The sequence below is a fragment of the Panthera leo genome, chromosome A1 (assembly GCF_018350215.1).
Source record: "Panthera leo isolate Ple1 chromosome A1, P.leo_Ple1_pat1.1, whole genome shotgun sequence".
NCBI lineage: Eukaryota > Metazoa > Chordata > Mammalia > Carnivora > Felidae > Panthera > Panthera leo.
The window spans coordinates 217231482-217258276 of record NC_056679.1 but is presented as its reverse complement, the minus strand read 5'-3'; the positions used below and the strand labels follow the sequence as shown (position 1 = coordinate 217258276).

The 26795-nt window shown below is 34.6% G+C and overlaps 1 protein-coding gene across 1 annotated transcript in view; it reads right to left on the bottom strand.

Moving 5' to 3' along the window:
* The window catches only part of CDH9 (cadherin 9), a 169248-nt gene that overhangs the window by 124682 nt on the left and 17771 nt on the right, over positions 1–26795 (bottom strand). The window contains exon 2 of the mRNA XM_042952802.1: positions 25392–25506. The gene's annotated coding sequence lies outside the window, so the exon portion shown is untranslated. The remainder of the gene's footprint in view (positions 1–25391; positions 25507–26795) is intronic.

Genomic DNA, 26795 nt, shown 5'->3' with positions numbered 1-26795 from the left:
ATAACTCATTCTTGTCTCCAAGATCCAAGTGTAATATACTTATTCCAATTCAAGCAATAAAACTTATACTATTTATTTATGATAGCAAATATTCTAAATTAATTTTAATATAATAAATTTACAACACAAAATATTTCATTGTATGTTGGGTCAACTTAAGGAACCATATGATATATATATATATATATATATATATATATATATATATATATATGTATATTCGTAATGCTTCTAGATTTATCTTACCTAATTTCAAGAACAAAGAAATTAATCGAATTAAGTTAGGTCCCTTGTGCTTTTCTATATGGAGTACCCATAGTTTTTACCTGAATATAATGAGCCTGAGCAATAATATTCTTAATAATATAATAGTAATAACAGAAGTTATTCCAAGGACAATCATGTTTCCTCATAATACATTATAATATAGATACTGCTAATATCTTAACACATTAAGCTCCTAGAACTCCGAAGTATTAAAGACTTTCTCCAACTCATGTACTTTGGACGTCTGACCCCAGGACTCTTTCTAAGTTTTTTATTTATTGCATATTATATGTAAGACAATTTGGACCCAGAAGTGAAGATAACCTACCAACAAAACAGAACAAGTAAATGGAGCTGGGAAGAAACTAAGTCTGTTGACATTGCCAGCATACTGCATTTTTACTCTTATTCCAATAAAGTAGTATTATTAAATATTGATATTTTAATTCTATGGATTCAAGTTAAGCAGCCCATATTTTATTTTGGGGTGATATGAAAATTCCATGAATATCATGAAAGCTTTGGCCTTTTTCCAGGGAACTCACACTAAATCATAAATACAATATTTCTGTAAAGATTTCAGAATAGTTTTGATCATTTGAAGCCTAAACTTTGAGCTCCTTAAGGCTGTGGCCATATTTCTAAGAGTACCAATTTAGCTCAAAAACTTAAAACATAAAATAAACCAACTGCTGAAGACTTGGATTCAAAGCTGAGGAGTATTGATTTACTTCTAGATGTAACGGGATTATGGGCTGAGCGTAACAGGAGACAGGGTTACTTGACCAAATTCTTAATTGACAAAATTATGCTTTGTGGAATGTATCAGTTGTTAAAGAAATTGTAAGTGAGGTGAGCAATTAAAAGGTTATTATAATAACACAACAAAGAGATATTAAGATTCTTACAGGAGAAGCACCCCAATGACTAGACAGGAAGAGACCAATGTAAGATGTGACAAGGGTTATATCTGTCAGAATTTGGAAACATCTTATAAGAAATAATTATCAAGTATAAAGAATTCTTTTTCTGTGTATGTCATATGGAAGCAGTGAGAAGGGATAAAAACATGGTCTTAGCTTAATTTGAAAAGTAGCTTTTAAAAGGGAGTTTTTAGTCCCAGTTATTGTGTGCCCCATATTTCACATTAGGATTTTTTTATTTCAATTTTAGAGACAGCATCAAGCAAAAGTTCACCTCACACAGGGTAGCTAGAATGGTAAGGCAGTCTGTAAAATGTTACTTATATTAAAAGTGAAATAATGAGGGATATTTATATTGATGACTAGGTATAAGATCGACGCAGTTTTCTTTGAATGAATTTAATGCTATCAGATAGCAGTGGAGTAATGATTCCAAACTATATGGGCAAGGCTAAGACGAAATAAAAAGCGTAGTTACAAGCAGATAAATTTTGTCGCATATGGAAAGAAGAGACTCTCTAACAACTGAAGTTGTTTGGAAACAACAACCGTGAGAAGTTCTCCCTAGCACATGTTTCACCACAGCACAGAGCGTAGGGACCGAGAGCAGGCACTCAATAATAAGTAAGTTCACAAATAAGAAACTGAAATAATCATCCGGTGGATGAATAAATTAATTATTGCCAAGTATCTGAAGGTCTTTTTCCTGATGGTGAATTTAAAAGAAAAGAACAAAGGGTACATACAGGATTCTGAATAGGCTGTACACATGTGGATACTACATTAATGTACTAATGTTATGAGAAGCATTGCTTCTGCCTATACCTGCAAACTGTAAGACAGATGACATTTCTACTACGTGGACATGGGACAAAGACCAGCTTCTTAATGTGAAAAGTTTGTATGCATCGATTTTGGGTCTCCTGACGCCAACCAGTCAATATCAAAACAGTTTTCCAATTTGTCTCCACATACAACATACCTTATGAAACTTCAGAATGTAAGGATAGCCTTAGGTTTTCGAGCCCCAATTTTTCTTACCAATTCTCCAAAATCCTTATGGAGGACTGCATTCCTGGACTTATGGTCCAGGACTTATGGTACTCTTTTCAGTACCAGTAAGTCTCCTGTTCTACTCTTCTCTTCTTAATGAATTGTGACCTTGGTAATACTTAATCCTTTTAAGACCCATTGGCAGTCAGTTAGAAAGTGAAAGTAGGGGAAAGGTGGAATGGAGAAGTGTTTCTAAAATCGCCCATGAATATATGGACCAATATTTATTAGCTCCACATCTAAGGAATTTCTCATGTTGGCAAAATTACTTTTGTGTTACAGTTTGCTGAATCATCTCCCCACAATGCAAGCCAAGTTAAGGAAGACAGGCCCTGGTAGTTAAATAGTCTGTCTTTGAAGTGGAGGTGTGGTGGGGGTGGGGAATAATGAGAAGGGGATAGAAGCAAAGCAGTAAAACTTGGAAACGGAAGTAGCAGCAAAGCTAAAGTTGCAATAAAGGTAAGATAGCACGTGTTCATGAAAAACAGCAAGAGAAAGAAATCATCACAGTTCATTGCATGGAACAGACCAATCAGCTTTCTATTAATCATTATAAATTTGTACTCAATTTGATAGAAGGCAGTGGATAAGGCACAGTTTAAGTGAAGTCTGTGTTAGCCACCAAATGATTTAAAATTAAAGCATAAGAGAAAGGATAAAAGATGGATGTAATATCTTTTCCTACATATTATAAATATATTTTAAAGAGAAAACATAAAACGTGTCACCAAACATATTAGAAATAGTAACGTATTAGTGTATCATATATGCATATGTATAGTTATTAGTATATCAGGTGATACATTTTATTAGTATATATGTTGTTTAAAACTTTTTAATCACATCCTAAATACTAAAACCCCTTCTGTAAACTTAACATATGCTTACTTTCCTATATACTAAATTAGTGGAAAATATTCTTGTAGTAGATTGATTAATTAATGCTTTAAAATATTTTTTTCATAATGGAGATAATTGAAGAGCAGTTTCCATACAAGTTCTAGGTTAGAGAAGCGAAATTCCAAGAATAAGAAACAATAAAAACATCATTACATCTAGAAAACTTATCTAAAACTGAATTTTTAATAAAATATATATCACTGATAGCTTATAAGAAATCTCTTATTGGTAGAAAGCCATTGTATTGTATTGAATACATATAGAATTTTATAATTTAAAGTTACTTATTTATTAAAATCTGCTTCCAAATCCATATTTTATAGAACAAAATATTGTTTATAAATAGTTAGGGATATGTTTGTCCAAACCCATAATCTGGATCAAATTTTCATTCCAGGTAGAATTTCCTCATATTCTTTTCCTGTGGGCTGTTTACTTACATTTTCTTATAATTTTAGAAGAGTACAATTTATAAATATATTGAATGAAATGAATGCAAGTCATATACAAATGACAGTTTTATTCTGAAATAACATTTTGTTCCTCCCTGAATATATTTACTCAATGTCAACATAAGACTTCCATGACCACAATTTACTCTTGGGTATAATGGAGGAGAATCTCCATGCTCATGTTTATTTTATTTATTTTATTTATTTCATTTAATTTTTTTAAAAATGTTTATTTATTTTCGAGAGAGAGAGAGAGAGAGAGAGAGAGAAAGCATGAGCTGGGAAGGGGCAGAAAGAGAGGGAGACACAGAATCCGCAGCAGGCTCCAGGCTCTGAGCTGTCAGCACAGAGCCCGACGTGGGGCTCAAACCCATGAAGTGTCAGATCGTGACCTGAGCTGAAGTCGCAGGTTTAACCAGCTGAGGTACCCAGCACCCTTCCATGCTCATGTTTAAATAAAGGGTTGCAGTGATACCAAAGGCAGTGCTTCATTTGTTTAGCAGCAAGCCTAAAAACAGCATAGGTCTGGGAAGATGTCAGACATCCGCGATGGCCTCATTAGAAAATTCAAATTGTGTGACTCTTCTCCTGAGCATGGCATGAAACCCCACCTCTTCCTAGTCTCCTTTCTATCATGTGGTCTCCATCAGTTTCAATATTCATCTTTGGGTATAAGTAATTATATCAAGTAGCTTCCTGATATATACTTATTTTTTAAATAATATCAGAACAATTGTCTTATTTGTCTAAAATCACAAAAAAATTCCAAAGTTGGACATTTCTTATTTTAAGTAGCATTCCATATTCAGCCATTGAAAATGATATTTTACATGGGTTTCAAGTCCAAAGTAGTGAAGTTGAGACACATCATACATATCTTCATATCTATGTCGGTATAGAGAGATAAACATATAGATACAGTGCTGATAAAAACTCTTCATTTTAATGCGTAAAATAACATGGCAATATTAAAAAGGATGTTTATTATTGATATTCACTGTATTTTAATAGAACTACCTATTTTAAAGTGACCAAAGTTAATTTTATCATAAAGAAAAATATATTTATTGCAGGTATGACAATAACATTCTTCGTTGTTAATGATTGTATCAGAGGTCTCAATTCTTTTTTTTTTTAATTTTTTTTTTTAACGTTTATTTATTTTTGAGACAGAGAGGGACAGAGCATGAACGGGGGAGGGGCAGAGAGAGGGAGACACAGAATCGGAAACAGGCTCCAGGCTCTGAGCTGTCAGCACAGAGCCCGACGCGGGGCTCGAACTCAGGGACCGCGAGATCGTGACCTGAGCTGAAGTCGGCCGCTTAACCGACTGAGCCACCCAGGCGCCCCCAGAGGTCTCAATTCTAAGCTAAGCATAAAAATCGGACAAATATGATTTGCATACATAATCATACATATTATTGTAATAGTACATCAATTGTTTCATCTTTCGAAGAGTAAGTACTGTCGGAAATACAAATCTAAACTTTATGTTAAATATAACAGAATTAAATCTACCTATAAAATATCACATCATCTAGATAAACTGGCAAGATCTGGGGGAGAAGGAAAAATATTATCTTTCTTTTAATAGTTAATCTAATTCCTGCTCAGTACATGCACACATAGTTGATTTATAATGTACTAATAGGTTATAACATTAATCTAGAAGGAGTGGTAATAATACAAATATTTATCCTTGTTGTATTAAGTATTGTGTTTATCCTATTAGATATAAGGAAATGATATTTAATCTTAGTATTACATTTTTAATACAAAACAATTTTTCAGTTAAGCAAATAATTTACCCAGTAATATAAGTATAAAATGCCTTGATCTAATCCTCAGCTAGGGAAAATGACCAAGTAAATAACTTTAAAATTCCACCATGTAACTGTGCTTTCTTTGTATTATACATAGCAAATGAAAAATAATGAGGATTTTATTTTCTGATAGTAATAATAATCTAATTTTTACCAATATGATTTGAGATAGCATTATAATTCCTACTTTACATGATACTTTACCTCCCATGGTAGGAATGGGTAAAGAGATTATATTTTTATGAGGTTTTCAAGAGTTGCGGACATTCAGTGGAGAAAAATTATTTTGGTTAGGATTTTAAAAAGTGAAAGTCTAATTCCCCCTATTCAAAAACTTATCCAGATCAGCCATAACACATGGACTATGAGTTTATTTTTTCCAAAATTAAAAAAATATATAGTATTGCTATGTCATTATTTATTTATAATATAACATCTATAATCACCTGACAAAAGAGCTTTTTAGTGTATAATGAATGTTATACCATTTTAACAATTTAGAACTACAGTTGATGTATACATCGATATAATTGTGTTTTCCATATATTTTTTGAGTCTACACACACATAAACATACATACACACAGAGATACCTACAGATACAAGTATACAGAATTATGAATGGGAACACAGATATAGATGCAGGTATGTATATTTAAGACAGAAAGGTACAGATATATAGGTTACTTTGTAATTTGACCTGTGAGTTTTCTCGGATGTTTCATCTGTGATTTAATTACCACTACAGTGAAAAAGATTTGAATTTCTTGAATTTATGGTATATTCTTTGCATTTTAAAGCATTGATAACACATAGAAGTGAATATTTAAAAAATATTTCCGGCAATTACATTAAATTATTGCAGTAACCTACTTTAGTGGAAAAAAAATAGAGGGTGAGAAAGTTACTTGATTATCTGGGGGAAAACTCCCCTTGAAAACTTTCAGGTTCGATGTCCCAGTTTTAGAAAAGCAGAATATTTCACATGTCTTTTGTCACAGGAAGTGGTTATTGGTGTTTATTTGTTAGACTACATATTGTTACACGTGTTGTATCTCCCTTGTTATACTGGCTTCCTGTGAATATTATTTCTAGATTACTATGACTTTCCTGAAATTGGGTTTCAGTAAAATGGGGAAAAAGTTCTTCATGCATTGGATACTTAATTAATAATAAAGTATAGTAAGCTTAGCATATTCTAATATAAATTCTGTCAGGTATATCTATTTCTTAAATACATTAACAAAAAAAAGTTAAATAGGAACACATTCAACTTTAAACTCAAAAATCAAATAAAAACTATTAGCCACTGCTATTTCCATTAGAAGATGAATAAGTGTTGAGAGTAAAAAATTTAATGAAGTCATCCATGCTCTTCACAACTATAAAGCTAATCTCAAAAAGTGATATGAAAGGCAAGCTTTTTAATTCATACTTATGAAATAATCATACACTCTGGTATTTCATTGATTAATTAGAAAGACCAGGACTTATCTTGCTCTTGAAGAGAAAAATAATACAAGAGCACTCATTTCTCCTGCAATTGATTTATAATTTGGCAAAGTAATGCAAAAGCACAGAAAAGGAAAAAAAGAAAATAAAAACTCTGTCACTTTCAGAAAATATTTAGGTGTTCTCCTTTTCCCCACCTTTCCTCTTGAAAATAAATCTCTTTCCCTCTTTGTGTGTGTGTGTGTGTGTGTGTGTGTGTGTGTGTGTGTGTGTCTCCCTCTCTGTCTCTGTCTCTCTCTCTGTGTGTCTCTCTCTCCCAGTCTCTTTCTCTCCTACACACTCATGCATGCACACACACCTCACAGCAACAAAAACAATACCTTATGAGGTTACCATTTTCCCTTCCTAAGCAGTAAGATCCATTATCATGACTTTTATGTTTGGGGAGATGTTTCTTGGTAGTGCTAATATAAAATGTCTTGCTTAGGCTCCAGAGATCATGCTTTTATTCAGGCACTTTGCATTCTTAATGTGGCTGTAAGACCATCTCTTACTAGTGCTAAATTTAGGGATAAGAGCATTAACATATTAGGACTGCTATGGAAATGTATAAAAGTGCTATAAAGACACTCACCTCACTGTGCATTTCCTACCATATTTTAATGATAAAGATAATGGTGGTTCCAGGCAGAGGATTTGAAGTGACTCATAAGAGAAAAAAAAACTTTTTCAGAATGTTTAAAGCAATCCAGGAGATACTGTTGTCAACTAAACATTGTGTGTATGTGTGTGTGTATACCAAATGATTTTCATGAGTCAACATTATTTATTTTCACATAATGTTGCCAATTTTAATATACAATTTGACAACATTGGATACATAATCTTATCTTTTTAAACCTCCATTTTCTCATGTAATATCAGAGTTGAAGGTGGTTAAAATCCCTTTTCTAAAGTTCTAGTTTTATTTAAACACCTAAATAGGATAATATCATGGGTATTAAGAGACTTTGGGGGGATATATTTTAAGACACAACTCATTTTTTAAAACAAATATGCAAGATACAATGAACAAAATTATGTTACCTTAGGAAAGATGTTCTACAATGAAAAATTATTACAAATTAGCATCAGGTAAAGACAAAGCTAGTTAAAACCAATGCGGTTTTGGTTCTATTTCACATGCTGTCGTCTTTCTTGAGAAAACTTAATTTTAATTAAGTAGATAATTTAAGCAGTAAATATCAAAGAACTTAACTAGACTTTTGTCTAGTTTTGACAATAGAACAAACTTACTCTACAGTTAATATTACTATTGATTTAATACTTATAATATGGTAATATAAATTATATTTATAACTTTATAAATATAATATCAAAAGTATTGATATCAAAGTCATAAGTATAAATATATACTTTAAATATATAAATATTTAAAATATCACATTGGACGTTTTGTAAGTTATCACACTGTTTTTTCGAATGTTAGATTTATTTATACTTTAGATTTAAATTTTCATTTGAGAGAACAAAATTAGTCTTAAAGAACATAGCAATCTAATGATCCATTACATTGAAACATCTGTATTAATGCTAAGTAATTATTCATTTAGACTGTTCACTTTCACAGAGAACAAATTACAGCCAATGTTTATTCATGACATATTCACATGTATTCTTTATATTAACTTTCATCTAAATTTATACTTTCCTGCATACAATATATTGCCATATTACTCATATATTTTATGTTAAACAATTTGAAGCATTGTCCAAAGCATTCTGATTAACTCCACCTATACATTGTGCAAATATTATAGAAAAGGCGTATGTACTTCAAATCACTATGTCTAAAGAGAGGTAAGCCAGTGGAAAAAATTTCTCCGGTTATTGTTTTTTAAATCCCAGTTGGTGAATGCACCATAGAAGGGACACTTCAGAGACTAAACTTTGTATATACAGGGGTTGTAGGAAAATACCAAATGAAATCTCTTCATGGAAGGTGACATTCAGAAGAGCTTCTGATCCAACATGAAATGTATCAAGTCAAACAACACAACATTTAAAAAGATCATTTCAAAGCCAACTTTGATATTGTGATCTTGCTACACATAGGCAATGGTACAATACATTTTTACTTCAAATATGCAATGAATACAACATTGGTGAGTAATTATGCAAGACCATTTCAAAATTATCTTAAAAGCTATCAGCTAATGTAATAAAGGGAAAGGCATATTTTTTCATCCCAGAAAATAATGTTATCTTAGATGACTTGTCTTGTTAGTCTTACCAAATCTATCTGACTTAAAGTTAGAGAATTACTTTCAAATTGATACTACTATCTGCTTCCCCTGAAGCATTTTTCTATTCATTATTCTCAGAATTAGATTTGCTCGTACCATGCACTTTACCTTACATTTTCTCATTTTTCAAAACAAGCAACTACAAAGTTGACAGTATTTCAACATCTCAGGATACATCTATTAAGGGCATATAGTTATTTCGTACTCTTTCTTTGTGAAAACTTCGGTTGAATTCCTGTGTTTGATGCCAAGACCACAAATGCATGCTGCTCCTGTTATGTCTAAGTTCTTTGCTACTATGTGCTGAAACAACGTCCTATTTCATTTTCTTTATCTTTTAAAAGATCTACTGTTCAAACTTGGATTAGCCAGATTCATGGTTACACAAATGTGTTCTACATGTGACATAGCATCGCCTAGGCAATGAAGCAGGCAATGAAAATAGGATTTATTCTCCACTGAATGCAGTAGATTTTAAACACATTTCTTTTCCAGTTAAGAGCACTGAATGATCAAATTCTTTTTTAGTCAGCTATGGCTGAAGATGGGTAACTCTTCTTATTCCATAGATAAAGAGCCAAATGAAGATTTCTTCCTGCCATGCAAAAGTTACCACTTTTTCCTGTCATGAAATCATTAATTTTTTGTGCTACATAGATTTGGAAAACCTTGTGGAAAAATATCTTTATTATTAGTAATCTCATAGGTCTATAACATAAAATATTAAATGACAACAGATCTTCAGAAAAGACCTCCAATTTCTCCTCAGATCTATAGTCCACTACATTCTCATCAAAAGTTGATCATACAAATAAATGTGAACTTAGCTACTTACTACAGGTGATCACCTTTCTTTTAGTGCACCTTTGGTTTTCAAATTAGATTCTGAGAACACACACTGTTACCAGTATCTAAGTGTCAATACTATAGAATGCTGACAACCTTGTAGTTGAAATTCATCACGCTTTTTTTGAAATTAATGTGCTTAAGAATTTAATTGATATGAATGGTTATGTTGAGTATGCAAAGAAAAATAAAACAATGCTTGATCAAATCATTGCATTTTCCATATCATTTCAAAAAAAACATGCCAATTTTGCCTTTGATGCTCTCCCTTCTGTGATTTTCATCCAATCTTTACTCTATTAAGATACATTTGCCTGTGATAATGGAGAGCAATTATAGCCAACAGAGGTGCACATTCAGAATGTTGACTTGAGTGAGAGCCATAAATATGTGGAGAAATCTTCTTTGCGAGGTATAGTGATCACCTTAATCCTGACAGCCTATGTCTGTCCATCTCTACGTGTGTTATTTGTACTGTTTATATATTATTTTATTTTAATATTAAAACTAAAGAAATTATTTATTCAATGATGAATAAAGATGCCTTTATTTTTGACAGTTCTGACTCACATTTTGGAACCAAAAGTTATGAGAAAGCCAGGAGACCATTTCAAATTAATATAATAATAGCATACATAAACACATTAATGTGAGTAATTCAACACCCCTCCAAATCAACAAACGCAATGTGAAGTTTAGTTTTATTTTTATAATAATGCTCCATGTGCAAATTTTAGCACGATGAAAAGAGCTTAGATAGGTATCTGTTTTGTAAAAGTAAAATATGAAGCAAGCATTGCTAGTTTTTTTCACTGAGCATCTTAATATCTTATTCAAATACTACAAAATAAATTCTTACCTGCTTCCCAACAAATGTTGAGGGAAGGAGAGAGAGAGAGAGTGCAAAATAAAGCAACTAGGAGAAAAGCAGTATTTGTACTACTTCAGTATAAGAAAGCAAAAACTGAATAGATTGTATAGTCAGGTAAAGTAAATAGCATTTACCTTGGTTAGTAGCGGAACTGAGTTTAGCCCTGCTCGGCACTGACAATTCCGGTGTTGCTTCTGTCTCGTTCCTACTCTTCTCTTTTTATAGTATCTTCACAGCTGAAGCTTCATGCATCTCAGTGTGCCTCCCTCTCCGAGCATCACTTTTAACTCAGACAGGCAGGAAGCTGAAGCCAAAGAAACTCTCTGTCTGATTGGTTTCCATTCAGCGTTTCTGATTAATAAGAGACGTCCCTCACGTAGGAAGATATTGCCGCTGATGGCGCTGCAGGGCTCAAGGGTTGGGGCTGGGGGAGGAAGACCTGTTCAGGCACAGCGATTTGCAAGCGAATGAAGTCGGAGGGTTCAGAGAGGAGGGCTTTGTCAAAGACCCCCACCGGAGAAAATAACCCAGTGTTTTTAGTCTCGGTTAATCAGCCCTGCTTAATCTGTTTGCAATTGGGAGAGAGGTCACAGCGTGTCTGTAACCTGTAAATCATCTATGGAAAACATGTATCCCATGGAGAATGCTTCTGCTCAAAAGAAATTTTGGCTACAGTCCCTGCAGAATTCACGACTACCTATTTCAGTTCAGTACCACAATTTCAAGTTTACGAAAATGAAGAGAAAGAATCCAGATCGCATTTATCATTGATCATGAATTGTTATCTGTCACTGAGTTTATAAACTAAAATAACCTTTCAAAAACAGCGATTTAAAAACATCTAATAACTGACGTCCTAATGTGTTCTTTTTAAGCAAGGGAATGATTTCAAATACAATTTCAAATTTCTGCAACCCTGCTTTTTATTTGATAATGCAATTGGGGGGGGGGGGGAGGTTCACCTTGTCCAGAAAGGTCAAAATTAATTGTGACCATAGACACATCACAAGAACTTACATGGTCCACCTGTTAGATTCACTGTTATACACTGTACATTATTAGAGAGAGTAAAACACGAGAGAGTCAAACCCTGTTTCAGAAGAGAAGTCTCTTTAGTACTTCTGGAAATGGCACAATAAGAAGGATATTGATTAGTAGATAAATCCTTCTGAAAAGAAGTTCTAGTAATAGTTGTATGAAATGCACGGTGGGAATATGGCTCACTTTATAACGGCTCGTTAAGTCACAATAAGTAAATAGCTTAAGTGCCAAAAAATATCAATATCCTATTTGATGCTTCAAAGGAAAACTGACAATAGAAAATAAAAATAAAATTGCCACCTCCCACCCCAACAGTGACATTTATCTATAAAGTATAGATTATAGAGCCGCCTATTTGTGGCATGTGCACTATGGAAGTTCATTTCTTAAAAGGGGAAACAAATACTTAGAAAATACAGTTTTACATATCCCAAAATAAAACATGGCACTACTAATATATGGTAATTGAACTTGGAGTACAAGGTTTTTAAATAATTGTGAATTTCAAGTGTAGGAAATGGGCAAAAAAAAAAAAAAAAAAAAACGGACTTCATTTTGCTCATCTACAAATGAAAGAACAGAAAACAGAAATAAAGCTTTATGCATATTATCCAGGGCTAGATGGATCCAAGTGGTTAAGAACAGCTTAGTGAATTCTTCATGGAGGCTAAGAGTGTTTTCTTGAGGCAAAGATATTTAATATAAAATTCACACACTCTTATACTCATTTCTTCCAGCTCTACTTGTTACTTTAAATAAAAGTGTATATTATAGAAGTCTCTTTGTTAATTCTGAGATAAAGTAGTATATGTAAAGTGGGAAAAAGAACCAAACAAAATATTTTATCATAGTTTAACATAAATATTCACAAATACAAGCTTTAAATCCCTAAAGTTGAATAGATTTCATTTCAAACCCAACTGTAAGAAAAAACCTGTTTTGTCTGAAACTACAATCCAACAAGCATTCTATTGTTACCTGATTTGAAGTTATTTTTACTACTTCTAGAGAAAGTGGGGAGGGAGCATTTTTACCACATTAAAAAAATGGTTATGGTTGTGCTATCAGGAATCTTCTGCTCTTTTCTTCTTTTTCATAATGATTATGAAGCATTTGAAAACAGAGGGCCTAAATAAACCATGGAATTTTGGAAAATTATTTTGTATCGTATGTATAGCTACTTGTAAATTTTCATGTAGAAGTAGAAATCTGTATTAAATAAAACATTTTAATTCTTAAAATAATGTTTATGAATATTTAGCAACAGGTTTGCACAAAAATATTATTCTTATTATTTATAGTAGGAGTATATTTTCCCTTCTGATATACTCACACATCAAAATCATTAACAGTAAATGTAAAATATTATTTGAATTATTCTTTCCAAGATTATTTTAGCATAAGCTAACTTTTCTTAATCGTTTGGTATTGTAAATGTGTCAGAAGAGCCAATTAATGAGGCTAGCAAAGAGCAAGGCATGGCCAGCTATCAGGGAAAGTCCAAGGCCTGTCCTGGCATCAGTCCAAAACAGGACCACAAGAGGCTGGATGAAACCAGACAGGCCCACGAGGCCATGACAGGAAACAGGAAACCCCTAACCAAATAAGGAAGAAAAAGTATGGAAACCTCCTTCCAAGGAATCCCGGCCTCAAGTAAGGCAGATTCCACCCTTTGTTAATAACTGTGGATAAAAGATACAAACCTGAATCCCTGGGATGCAGCTCTCTCTCTGTCTCTCTGTCTCTCAAGCTCACGTGCTTTCACATCTGGAAAGTGTACTTTTGCTTTAATAAACTTTCCCGCCCTTGTCAGTCTCCCCCATGTTGTGTCTGTCCTTGAATTCTTTCTCCTGACAAGAGCAAGAGTCTCTGGTGACATCCTAGGGATGGCTGGGTTAAGGCCTCAGGGCCCAGGTTCTCCCCATTTCAACCAGCAACAAATGTCCCATATGAAAACAAAACAAACAAAACAAAAAAGAAAACATGTCTTTGAATTTTTTTTATTTTCTTTTTATTTGAATGTAATGCATCTCCATACTCAAGGGCTCCACCTATTTAATGCTGTTCAAAGCAACTCTTTATCCTTGTGATATTGTGATTCATTATAAAACATAAATATTTAGTCTTCATCCATATTTCTGGCGCAGAGCTCCTAAAACCTTTGAAATTTCCAAAGTGATGAGAGCATAAAGTTGTCTTTTGTTATGTTAATTAGATGACTTTTCTAACACCACAAAGGATGGGGGCTGGTTGCCAGGAGAACCAACCATGTGATTAGAAGGTTAGAACTTTTAGTCCTACACCCTTGATTTCTTGGGAGAGGGGTGGGGGTAGAGGTTGAATCAATCGCCAATGAGCAATGACTTTATCAGTCCTGCCTATGTAAAGAAGTCTCCATAAAACCCAAAAGCACAGGCAGGGTTCAGAGAGCTTCTGGGTTAGGGAACACCTAGAGATTTGGGAGAGTGGCACATTGGGATGGGTCATGGGTTCCATGCCTTCTGTATCTCTTCCATCTGTCTCTTCTTGAGTTATATCCTTTTATAAAAAACTGGTGATCTAGAAAATAAAATGTTAGTCTCAGTTCCCTGAGCCCTTGAACCTAAGGTGGGGCCTTATTTCTGAACAAGAGGAAGCGGCTTGGTCAGAAGCAAAGGTTAGAGCCTGAATTTGTTACTTGCATCTGAAAGGAATGGGGGAGGAACGAGGCAATCTTGTGGAACTGAACCCTTAACCTGTGGAATATGATGCAACTTTCAGATAGATAGTGTCATAATTAAGTTAAATTATAGGACAACCAACTGGTGTCCCAAGAATTACATGTTGGTGTGGTGAATCTCCCTGCCTCCACATTAGAATTGGTACTGGAACCTATTTACCCTGGCACGTAGACAACTCCAAATATTTTCCTTTTCAATTTTAGTAATTTTAGACTGTTGAGAAAGAAATATTGAAAAAGTCAAGTAGTCATAATGCTAGTTTATCTTGCACTGAAATGGAAAATAACAAGATGAATTAATGAATAAAATGAATTTTATGCTAAAGTGAGTTGTTGAGCACACAATTAGCCCTTCAGTGTTCAGAGAGGACCATGAAGACATGGTATTGAACTGGGACAACTGTGAGAAGTGTCCTGGGCTATGACACCATTCTTAAGACCACCCTGGAATTTAAAACCAACAGCTGAGAACTGCTCACCTCTTCCCAGCTCAAATCTTTGTAGAACATCTGTTGCCTGCCACTGTTAAGACTAACCCCCACAAGACCTTGAAACCAAGAATTTGCTTCTATAATCTAGAGATTAAACTGTAATCAGGATGGAGCAAAATTTATGAATTATTCCCTCTTTTAGCCTAACACGCTGTCAATATTAGTCTGGTCACTGCTCACGTTCCTCCTTACATCATGTCCTCTCTAAGTTGAAGTTTCCCTGCCATTTCCTCATGATTCTCATCACAATGTGCTTTGAGATCTCCCCACATCTCATCAAAATTCCCTCAGACCAGTTATACCCACTGGTGAATCTGTTTTAACATCAGAAAATTGTGTCCTGAGCCTTTGCTTTGGACATTCCTTTCAATTCCCAGCTCTAACTCAAAGATAGCTATTGTCTGAAGATTCTTTTCTGTTTCATATTTCTCACATGAGAGATATTTCTCCCATAGTCCATGTACCATAGGACCTAGAGTTAGAATGAATTGATGAATTGTCTCCTTGCTTGTCACTGCTAGACCATTCTTCCTCACCTCTTTACCCATACATGCCATAGATTTTATCATGCCTAACTCTCCTTGTTGAAATCAGTTAAAAGTGAGATGATTATTACTCATTCATTGAAGCTGAGTATACTACTTGGTTTAGTTTCTCCTGCTCTCCTTTTTCTTTAGAATTTTTTTCATGTGTATTTATTTTTGAGAGAGAGAGAGAGAAAGAGAGCATGGGTGGGGGAGAGAAGAGACAGAGAGGGAGACACAGAATCTGAAACAGGCTCCAGGCTCTGCGCTGTCAGCACAGAGCCCGACACGGGGCTTGAACTCAGGAATGGTGAGATCATGACTTGAGCCGAGGTCAGATGCTTAACTGACTGGGCCACCCAGGTGTCTCACTTTTTCTTCTTCCTCTTCCTCTCCTTCTTCTACCATTCCTTTGCTTCCTCCTCCTCCGTTATTATGTTGTTGTTGCTGTTGTTTTGATTTTTAGCCACTACTCTCATCATTCTTTTTTTTTTTTAATGTTTAGTTACTTATTTGGGAGAGAGAGAGAGAGAGAAAGAGAATGAGCACAAGTGGAGGAGGAGCAGAGAAAGGAGAGAGAATCCCAAGTAGGTTCAGCACTTTCAGCATACAATCTGATGTGGTGTGCAATCTCAAGAACTGTGGGATCATGAACTGAGCCAATATCAAGAGTCAGACGCTTAACTGCCTGAGAACCCCTCTCATCATTCTTAAATTAAGCAACCACTTACCTGATTTACACAACACTTTGACTCCTCTTGATTTTTCCATTTCCAATGATTATTTCCTCCTCTCCTTTTCAGCTGTAGCCTTATCATCATACCCTATCTAGAAGAGAAAAAACCTGTGGAACCCTGATAGCTCTTCTCATTCTGTGCCTCAGGGTAGAATAGCAATGAGTTGACTCAGTAAAACAAAACTGGATCCAGATGAAAGGCTATTAGATTTCTATTTGCCTTTTATGATTGGTAAATGGATGTCAGTAGAGGACAAAATCAGAGGAGAGAGAATGATCTTTTCATCCATGTGGCCTATCTCAACCAGAAAAATCAAAGGACCTGGTGCCCCACAGGCCCCTCCTGGGACATGGATTCTCTTTTGAATGATTACCTAGGGTTCCCAAATCAAACAACCCTCTCTGTGAGATGGAGAAAGCCAAGGCAATAAAAAGATTTGTCTCAGCCGCTTTGGATTGTTGCAACAAAATACTATTGTCTCGGTGGTTTATAAACAACATAAATTTGTTTCTTACAGTTCTGGAGGCTGGAAGTTCAAGACTAAGGTGTCAGTAGATTTGGTGTCTGGAGAGAGCTTGCTTTGCATCTTTTTGCTATATCTTCATGTGGTGGAAGGGGTGAGGGATCAATCTCTGTTCTTTTTACAAAGGCACTCTTCTTTTTGATTAGGGCTCCACCTTCATGACCTAATAATCACTGCCTAAAGGCCCTACGTCCTGACAGCATTATCTTGGGCATTAGGATATCAACATATGAATTATGGGAAAACACAAATAGTCAGACCATAGCAAGATTATATTGATTTTTCTCACTGTAAGATTGTTTTTTCCTGGGTAAACCTTACCTTGTACCTGGTGTTTGCTCCTAACTTAAAACTTAATACCTAGACTTGTTACTATCAAAAATGATATGCGTATATTTTTTTTCAAAAATCCCAATTTTGGTATTCAAACTTGTACTTCCAAGTCACTCTCTCTGTTGCCTTGATGCCAGAAATTCTACCTCCCTTTCAGGACTTCTCATCCATCAGCCCCACATCATTTTTAATGTTTGTCTCTCCTCTGAGATTCTTACTTCTCTGCCCATTCATGTTTGATCCTAAGGGCAATTATCAAAACTACTCCATTGCTTACCCTCTGGTTCAGTTCTCACTCGATGACTATATATGCATTGCCTCTAGAAAGTAACACTTCTGCTAGAGAATGTTGAAAAAATGATAAAGAAAAAGATTTATATTATGTCTGTGGCAACAAAATATGGACCAGGGGCAGACTCTGGGGTCATGGAGTGATCCATATACAGCAAATAATGCAGCTGAAGTAGAATTTGAGAGTCAGAGTTACTGTTTTAGTTGCTCTTTGTTCTTTCTTCATAGTTCAGAGAATCTTGACATATTCCAGACCTGACTCAGAAGATGAAAGTTTAAGAACTTCACAGTATCCTTGAAGTCTGTCCTTGGATATCTATAAGCCATGCACAACATAGGTGGCTTATACAAGTCCTCCACCATTTTTTTTCAAAAACCCAATTATGGTTAAACTTATTATGTTAATACTATTGTGACCAACATTACATCTGCTACTGCTATCACTAGTAATAATGATACCACTAATTTTAGGAATAACAACACTATAATTTATTGTATACTTGCATTAACTGCACCCTTTTTATAAATGTCTTTAAACAACTCTACCAGATGGATTTTGGTTTTTCTTGATATAGTGCAAGAAAACTGATGGCCAGGAAAGTTATTCCTCAAAATCCATTTGCCTAGGCAGTTGTTAGAACCTAGAGTAGAGACCAATTCTCTTTAAGTTTCATGCGCATCCTTCTAAGCACTATACTTATTGTACAGCCTCCTTCAATTGCCTGCTGACCACACAGTGCATGACAACTCAGGCACTAATGGGCAAAGCTAACTGGAATATTGTGTATCCTCTAGATGTATTTCTCATCCTCAAAGTTTCTACACAGTATAGAATTCTATCTAAGATGTTTATCCTTGCCAAAGAGATTTTTTAATATAATATGTAAGAAACACGTATCTAGATTTAGCATAAGTTCTAGTAAGGAACTAGGTTAGGAAAAACATTCCAATTTATAAATGATTTATAAGTATTAAACATACTTTAAAGATTATTTTTCTGGCTCATGGGTAAATCTTTGGAAATACTTACAAACGCTTTTCCAGATGATGTTAGTCAGATAACTATTCTAAAAAGAACATGTTATAACAAAAATTACACTGACACCTACATTAAAGGAAGATGTATTTTTAAAAACCCTAGGGTTTTATTCATCTTTGCATCTTTTTAGCACATGGGAAAGCACAGAGTAGTTTGCCAGTAAATGGTATGTTATGTGTTCTATGTAAGTTTCCAACAAAATTAAAGTTTAATAAAAACACTGTCACTTATTTTATTTTTAGTTAAAATAGTTTTGTTATAAACTTGTACATAAACACTATGTTTATCTTAAAAGCCAGAGAATAAAATCTCTTGAATACACACAAATAAAATTTCTATTGTTATCACTTAGCATGCAACTGAAATCACTCACACAATTAATTTTTAATTAACGGGATCATATCTTGTGTATTATTTTTATTACGGATACCTTAAAATTTTCATTTTAATACTTTTTTTCCTCTTTTTTTGTCCCATTCATGTTGCTTTCTGCTTTGACTACCCCTTCTCTCAGTGTAGGTACTGACATTAACAAATTCTTGTAAAATTTTTCATACCTTATGTAATCATATTTAAAAATCTATTATCTGTACCTATGTATCCGTCTTCGTCTCTCTGTATCTATGTCTTTTTCTCTATTTATCGCTCTCTCCCTATGACCTATGTTGTTTATATGTTACCTTTAGTGTTATAATTAAAAATAAACAGCACATTTGATTCACGTTTCTTCATCTTGCTTTTCTACTTAATAATATATTGTGGGCATTTCTACAAATCTATTGATAAACATTGTTTCAAAGGCTACTAAACACACTTTTCTATTTCATATTTATGGACATTTTCTTTTTATAAAGTTTATATAAGCTTTTACAATTGAAAATTTTAGATTTGTTTTTCTTGGTAAAACACTTCTTCATCTGCTTTCAAGCTTCTGAAATTGATTTACTATCTTCTCCTTGTCTGCGATTCCCTCCCGTGGAATATCTTTGGTTTGTTTATTTGCTTGTTTTGGTTTTTTGTTGTTGTAGTTGGGAAGGAGTGAAATAACATATCTGTGTTCAGTTTTCTGAGTAATATAGGTTCTCTGTTTAGGTTTAGTGTATTAACAAATGGAAGAACAAAAAGTAATGCCATTTGCATCACAAAATTTCACAAGAAAAATATGAATTGAGAGACTTGGATATTGAAAAGCCTGGTATTTACAATTTAAATCCTAGAAATATCGACCCTTAAATCAAAGAGCTTTGTAATAATCTGCACATGCAAATAGCAGAAATTATGGAATATTAAAGAAAGAAAAATGTTTCCCAATAAGTAAGCTAATGGTTACTTCTCAGTGTGTGCCATGCTTCGATTTAGTAAACAGCAATTTCTAGTAAGTGGTTTATAAATTTTTTTTAACTCTTTATTTTAATTTTTTGAGAGAGAGAGGGAGAAAGAATGTGAGCAGACGGGTGTTTTAAGGGGGGGGGGGGGGGGAGAGGGAGACACAGAATCTGAAGCAGGTTCCAGACGCTGAGCTGTCAACATAGAGCCTGCTTCGGGGCCCAAACTCACAAGCTGTGAGATCATGACCTGAGCCAAAGTTGGACACTTAACCGACTGAGCCACCTAGGCACCTCTGGTAGGTGGTTTGTAAAGGTACTTCCATCCATGCCTTAATGTAAATGCCTTGCAAAGCTTCCAGCTAATGATAGTCCTTTTGTTTTTTACCAAGTCTTTTGAAGATAAAAATCTAATTTATATTAAAATCTAAAAGTCTAATTTATACAGTCCTTTTATTTTTCATTTGGAGGTTTTAATTTTAAAATATTGTTAAATTGTTCTCTATTTCATCACGGCAAATTGTTACATTGTATGTTTTATAATGTACAATAGATCAACACATTGTATTATAATGTGATTGTAATACACATGAGTTGAACAAATTGCACAAAAATTATAATTAATATACTTAAAAAAGACATATATATATATCTTAAGTGCACAGCCAAGACCCAATAAAAGATCGAAAGCTCTGAGTTAAACAGTGACTTTAACATCATCTTCATAAATAAGCAGACTTAAAGAATACCTTCACACACACAGTACTTTGCTAGAAACACCGAAATACCAAAGTAGAATGTCTGAGTTTTTTCTCCTAAGAAACCAAAAGAATACCTTAGAACCCTGAAGACTGAAAATGACCTTGAGACGGTTTCTTCTTAAACCAATAAACAGGAAAGACTTTTTGACTCTAATGTACTATCTATTAGCATCTTACCCTGGTTGGAGTAACTAGCTCAGTGGTTCCTGGACCTGGTCACGCATGAGAATCAGGTGAGTGTAGACTTCTCTTCCTGAGATTCTGATTCAGTTGTTCTAGGGTAAAGCCCAAACCCTGGCAATTTCAGTAGCTCCCCTTGTGATTCCAATAAGCAGAATGGTCAGATAATAATCACGGACTCAGGAGCTGATTTGAGAATGGGCTTACAAATTCAGCCCCTGGTTATGTTCAGGAGGTTTAAGTGCGTGACGTCTAGAGATCTCATAAGACTTTAGATTCCGGTCCTTCCCACCCCAATATGCAGTACTCAAGGTAAATGGAATTTTCCATACTTTCTTGAGTATATCATGTTTTGTTTGCCTGTTTTTCATATTTCTCATACATTATTCCTTCTGCGAGAAAATCTTTCTGTTCTCTGTTTTTTTTGTTTTTTTTTTTTTCAATTTCACCTCTGTGAAAGTGTCCTTCCTTCAGTGAAGGCCTCCTTCTTGTACGCCCCTCTTCAGATATCACTAGTGGGCATATATTTATTTCTGTGTTTTGTATTTGCTGTTGACAGGTCCACCTTCAGCCATCAGACTGTAAGTTCCTTAGAGGCTAAAAACTTTCCTTATTTACACACTGTGACATCACCAACACATATATCATTACCTGCCTGGCATATGGTTTGGCTCATGAAGGGTGCTGTCAGATTTTTAATTTAGCCAATCAGTTAATATATAAGACCTCAGTTTTTTTTGTTTTTTTTTTTTTTGTTTTTTTTACTAAAAGAAAGAGCCCTCTGCAATCACTTCATTATCTGTAAAGTATGATTAACTTTATACAGCAAAATAATTTAACAAGCAAAAGTAGATTAACAACTATTATAAACACACCACAAAAGGAAATGTAACATTAGTCAACAATTCTGTGTTGTTGAGATTAATATTTTAATACCTATGTATTAATTTTAGGTCTTAAAATGAAAAATATACACAGAAGTACTAGACTGTACTTGTGTTTTAAGTATAATTGGTCTTGTTTTTTAACAGTGAAACTGCCATAGCTTGAAGACCAACTATGATGGTTATTCCATTAGGGACTTCTTAAATTTACCTCATTGCAAGTCCACAGTAATATAAAAAAGCATGCCTGAGTTTTCTCATCTTACATGTAGGCTCAGAAATGGTCAAGTATAATGGCCAAATCACATAACCAGCAGGTGGCACAGTTGTGATTGAACCCAAATTTGTTTTTTTCTGATACTTGTTATTTCTAGTGTGCCATACACGAAAACATCAGATTACACGTTCTGAGCACATTTGTCTGATTTTTGCTGTGTCTTCCATCTTTCAGAGAAATGGCTTTAATAATTTCGATAATAATTCCAAGTTTTCTGTGTACTAAAGGTGTGAATTTGAGCAAGCTACTCATGTCTCACAGCCTGTTTTCGCCCAACAAACGAGGCAATAGTCATAGGAGCTCTGTGAGGACCAAAGGAGACAATGACATTGCTATAGAGAACTAGGTTTATGTCGCTGGTGTCAAATTTGGAATTTTTGCTTTTAAAACACATGGAAGTGCATCACTGGGGAGAAGGCTCTGGTCATTTTAGGAATTCTGGTTCCAGTGGCCTACAGGTATCATCTTATTTGATGGTGTCTGTTTGACTTCCAGGCCCACATTAGCATTGGTTTGTATCTGTTCACTCACAGCTGAAGTCTCAGATGTCTGTTTGGTTTTTTTCACTTTGAGATACTAGACTAACACTGACAGCTAATGTTGACAAAACCTGGTCATGGAATATTAACATGTGAAAACGTGGCAAGGACAAGATAATGGAGAAAAATCACTTTCTTGCATGTAGAGAAAAGAGAATCTACCAACGTGTTTATAGAGAAAGACAAAGGAGGAAATATAAATTGTATGTCCTGAACCTATGCAATGTGCCACAGGAGAGCACATCTCCTGACTTATGGCTGAGAAAAGCGTGGTAAAACAATTGCATTAGTAATGTCATCAGTGTTAGATTCCTGCTTTGTATATTACACATGCTTAGAATAGGGAATGACTCTGGATCTGTCAGCTTCATATATAATTAAATACATTAAATGTGTGTATGTCTTTAAAACATTTTGAGTTATCTGTTTTCAAATCCTGTCTCATAATATTTGTGTTTTGTGTTTTATTCTTTTTTACATTTTATTTATTTTTGAGAGAGAGAGAGAGAGCGCGCGCACAAGTAGGGGAGAGGCAGAGAGAGAGGGAGACACAGAATGTGAAGCAGGCTCCAGGCTCTGAGCTGTCAGCACAGAGCCCAACGTGGGGCTCGAACTCACGAACTGTGAGATCATGACCTTAGCCGAAGTCAGACGCTTAACCGACTGAGCCACCCAGGTGCCCCATAATATTTGTGTTTTAATTGGCATGTTTAGATAATTCACTTATAATATGATTGCTCACATAGTTGGGTTTACATCTATCATATGGCTCTTTGTTTTGTTACTTTCTCCCTTTTTTAAGTTTATTTATGTATGTTGAGAGAGATAGATCATGAGCGAGCAGAAGCGGGGCAGAGAGAGAGGGAGAGAGAGAGAATCCCAAGCAGGCTTCGCACTGTCAGTGCAGGGCCTGAGTGGCCCTCGAACTCACCAACTGTGAGATCACCACCTGAGCCGAACCAAGAGTCAGACGCTAAACCCACATAGCCACCCAGACATCCCTGTTACTTTCTCCTTTATTCTTCTTTTCTTGTCATTCTTTATATTAGATATTTTGTAAATGTCAATTATTTCATTTTTCTGTCTTCTACTAGTTTTTTGCTGTGTCATTATCACTATCCTCTGCTGGTTATCTTAGAAGTTGAAAATGTATTGGAGACGACAATACATGTTTTATTATGAGAGACAACAAATTAGTATTTCTATAGCATATGAAACAATACAAAAATAATGATAGTGGAATAACTTTATTTCCTGTGCCCACTTTTTGTGCAGTCATAGTTATGTATTTTAATTTTACATGTTTACAAAGCATTAAGACATTGTACAGAATCTGAAGCAGGGTCCAGGCTCCGAGCTGTTAGCACAGACCCTAACTTGGGGATTGAACTCACCAGCCGTGAGATCATGACCTGAGACAAATTCAGATACAACCGACTGAGCCATTCAGGTACCCCTGCTGAGACTATTTTTATATCATCTTCATTTTGAAGGATACTTTTGCTGGATATAGAATTACTTGTTAACTGTTCTATTTTCTTTCATCACTTTATAGATAGCATTTCTTTGTCTTCTGCTGAGACAAAGTTTCTATATATTTCTTATTGATTATGAAAGATAATATTTTTTTCTCTGCCTGATTTTATAATTTACTCTTTACATTTCATTCTCTAAATTTGCTTATGACTTTCCAAGTTGTAGTTTTCTCTGTGTTTCTTCTTCTGGTTTATTTATTCACATTTTTGAATGTGTGGTTTGATGTATCTTTTTGTATTTGGAAAATTAATGCCCAATATTTCTTCTAAAAATGACTTCTGGGGGCACCTGGGTGGCTCAGTTGGTTAAGCATTGATTTCGGCTCAGGTCATAATCTCACAGTTCGTGAGTTCGAGCCCTGCCTCAGGCTTTGTGCTGACAGATCAGAGCCTGGAGCCAGCTTCAGATTCTGTCTCCCTCTCTCTGCCCCTTCCCCACTTGTGCTCTGTCTCTCTGTCTCTCTCAAAAATAAATAAACATATTTTTTTAAAAAAATTACTTCTGTTCCATTCTCCCACTCTCTTCTACTTCTATAACCTTGGTTGCATGATGGTTCATTTTTGTTTATCATATGCATTTCTCTTATGCTGTCTCTCTTTTCCATTATTTTTTCCTCTCTATGCTTCAGATAGGATATTTTCTAATAAGTGGTTTCCAATTGTTCTAATCCCATTTTCTGTTTGCTAATACCAGCCTGGTCTTAGCTCATCTTATTGACATGATTTTGTCAACTGTTTTCCCTGTTTCACAGGTTAGTCCTCATTGTTTTGATGCTGTGCTTGCTGTAATATCTGGATTATTTTCAAGCGTTCCTTTATGCTATATTGACAGTGTCGCCACCTGAATATCACTAGACTATTTTATCTCCTAACATGTCTAGAGATTTTTCGTTTATACTGAACATTGTGGATAATATGCCCTGAGAATGTGGATTATGGTGTCTTCTGAAGAGTATTGATATTTGCTCTATTGTGCAGTCTAATTCTCATGGATCACCTTGATCGTATTGAAACTGGATTATAGGCCCATTAAGGCAGATTTTTTTCTATTTGATCTTTCTCCTAGTGCCTTTCACAATCTCAGCTGAATAGTCAGAATCTTCAGTGTTCTCTCTGGCTGGGTTCATACACCAAAATATTTCAGCACTGTGAAAACACTGACATTTCCATTTGGCTCTTTAGATTCCCAGCATCTGTTCTGTCTTAGGCATCCCAAAGTTTTGCCTTGAATATGTATAGCCAAGGACACCAGGGAAATTTTTTATATAGCTTTCGGAGAATCCTTATATGCAATTTCTACCTTTCTCATATCCTGTCTCCAAAATTTAGTTGCGCTGGCTGTCTTGGTTTCCAATCTCCATTTCATTCGTGCAGCAATATAGGCATTTCTGCTTGTATTCCATTTTCCTGTGCACCTTTGGAAAACACACCCAGAAAAAAAGCTAAGATAAATGTGGAGTTCACTTTTTATGCTTTCCTTATCTCAAGTTATCATAGCACTGAATTGGTTATTGTCCTAGAGAAAAATTGGTGTCTCAATTAAATTAACCTCAAGTAGGGAAGGGGTGACTCAGATCTGCTAGTGTTATCTCTTTGCTTTACAGATGGCTTATGTGACTCCTTATGGTATAAAATCTCATCTCTTGCACACATGGCTGAATCTCAGCCATGTGCTCTTATTTTCAGGTAGCTGTATATGTCGGTTTATTTTTTACCTCCATATGCTTATCCCGCTGTCTAGAAAGTTTCCAGTTCATTTTAATCTCTCCCTCCCTGACTATTCTACCCATAAACTCAATTTACCTGAAGAACAAACTTATACGCAACCCTCAAGTCATAGATCAAATATCACTTTCTCTTTAACTCTCTATCCTCCACTGCACAAGCAGAATTAGGAGACCCCTGCTTTATGCTCCGAAAAATATTGAGCATAATTCTACATTGGCATGTTTCTGTTTAACATGTGGCACACTAAACTATATGCTTTTTAAGCAAAACCTCCTTGTTCTGCTATTATTTATGTTCCTTTCTCTCCCACTATAATAGGTACATAGAAGAGGGTAATAATTAATATTTGTTAGGTAAAAAATAAATAAATAAATGACCATGTGAATAAAGAGTGTAACACATTAGATTTCTTAAGCAATATTGGTATGATATATTTAGTGCCTTAAATAAAATTTCTCTAATTATCCTAACCACCTTTCAATGCAAGATTAAAAACAAAAAAAGAAAAAGAAAGAAAAAAAACAACTGAAGGAGAGAAAGTTCCTGTAATAGGCAGTCTTGAATCCAGTACTTGGAAACTGTTTTTCTAAGACTCCAGAATCCATATTCTTTCCAGTAACCCCAACTGACATATAATTCTCCATTTGGATGGAAATTTTAGCAAAATTATTATTTCAAATTATGCACATGATGTACTAAGAATACAACATAAGTGGAAAGCTTTTAACTCTATGTTATAATCCAGAGGAATAGCATAGAATCATCATAGTGAGTAAATTTGAATATAAAATCATATTTGGATAGATAGATAGATAGATATACATTTTTTTTAGAAAATATATACTTCTATGTTAATTTCTTTTTTTAATTTTTTTTTAATGTTGATTTATTTTTGAGAGACAGAGACAGAGACAGAGACAGAGACAGAATGTGAGCAGGGGAGGAGCAGAGAGAGAGGGAGACAGAATCCAAAGCA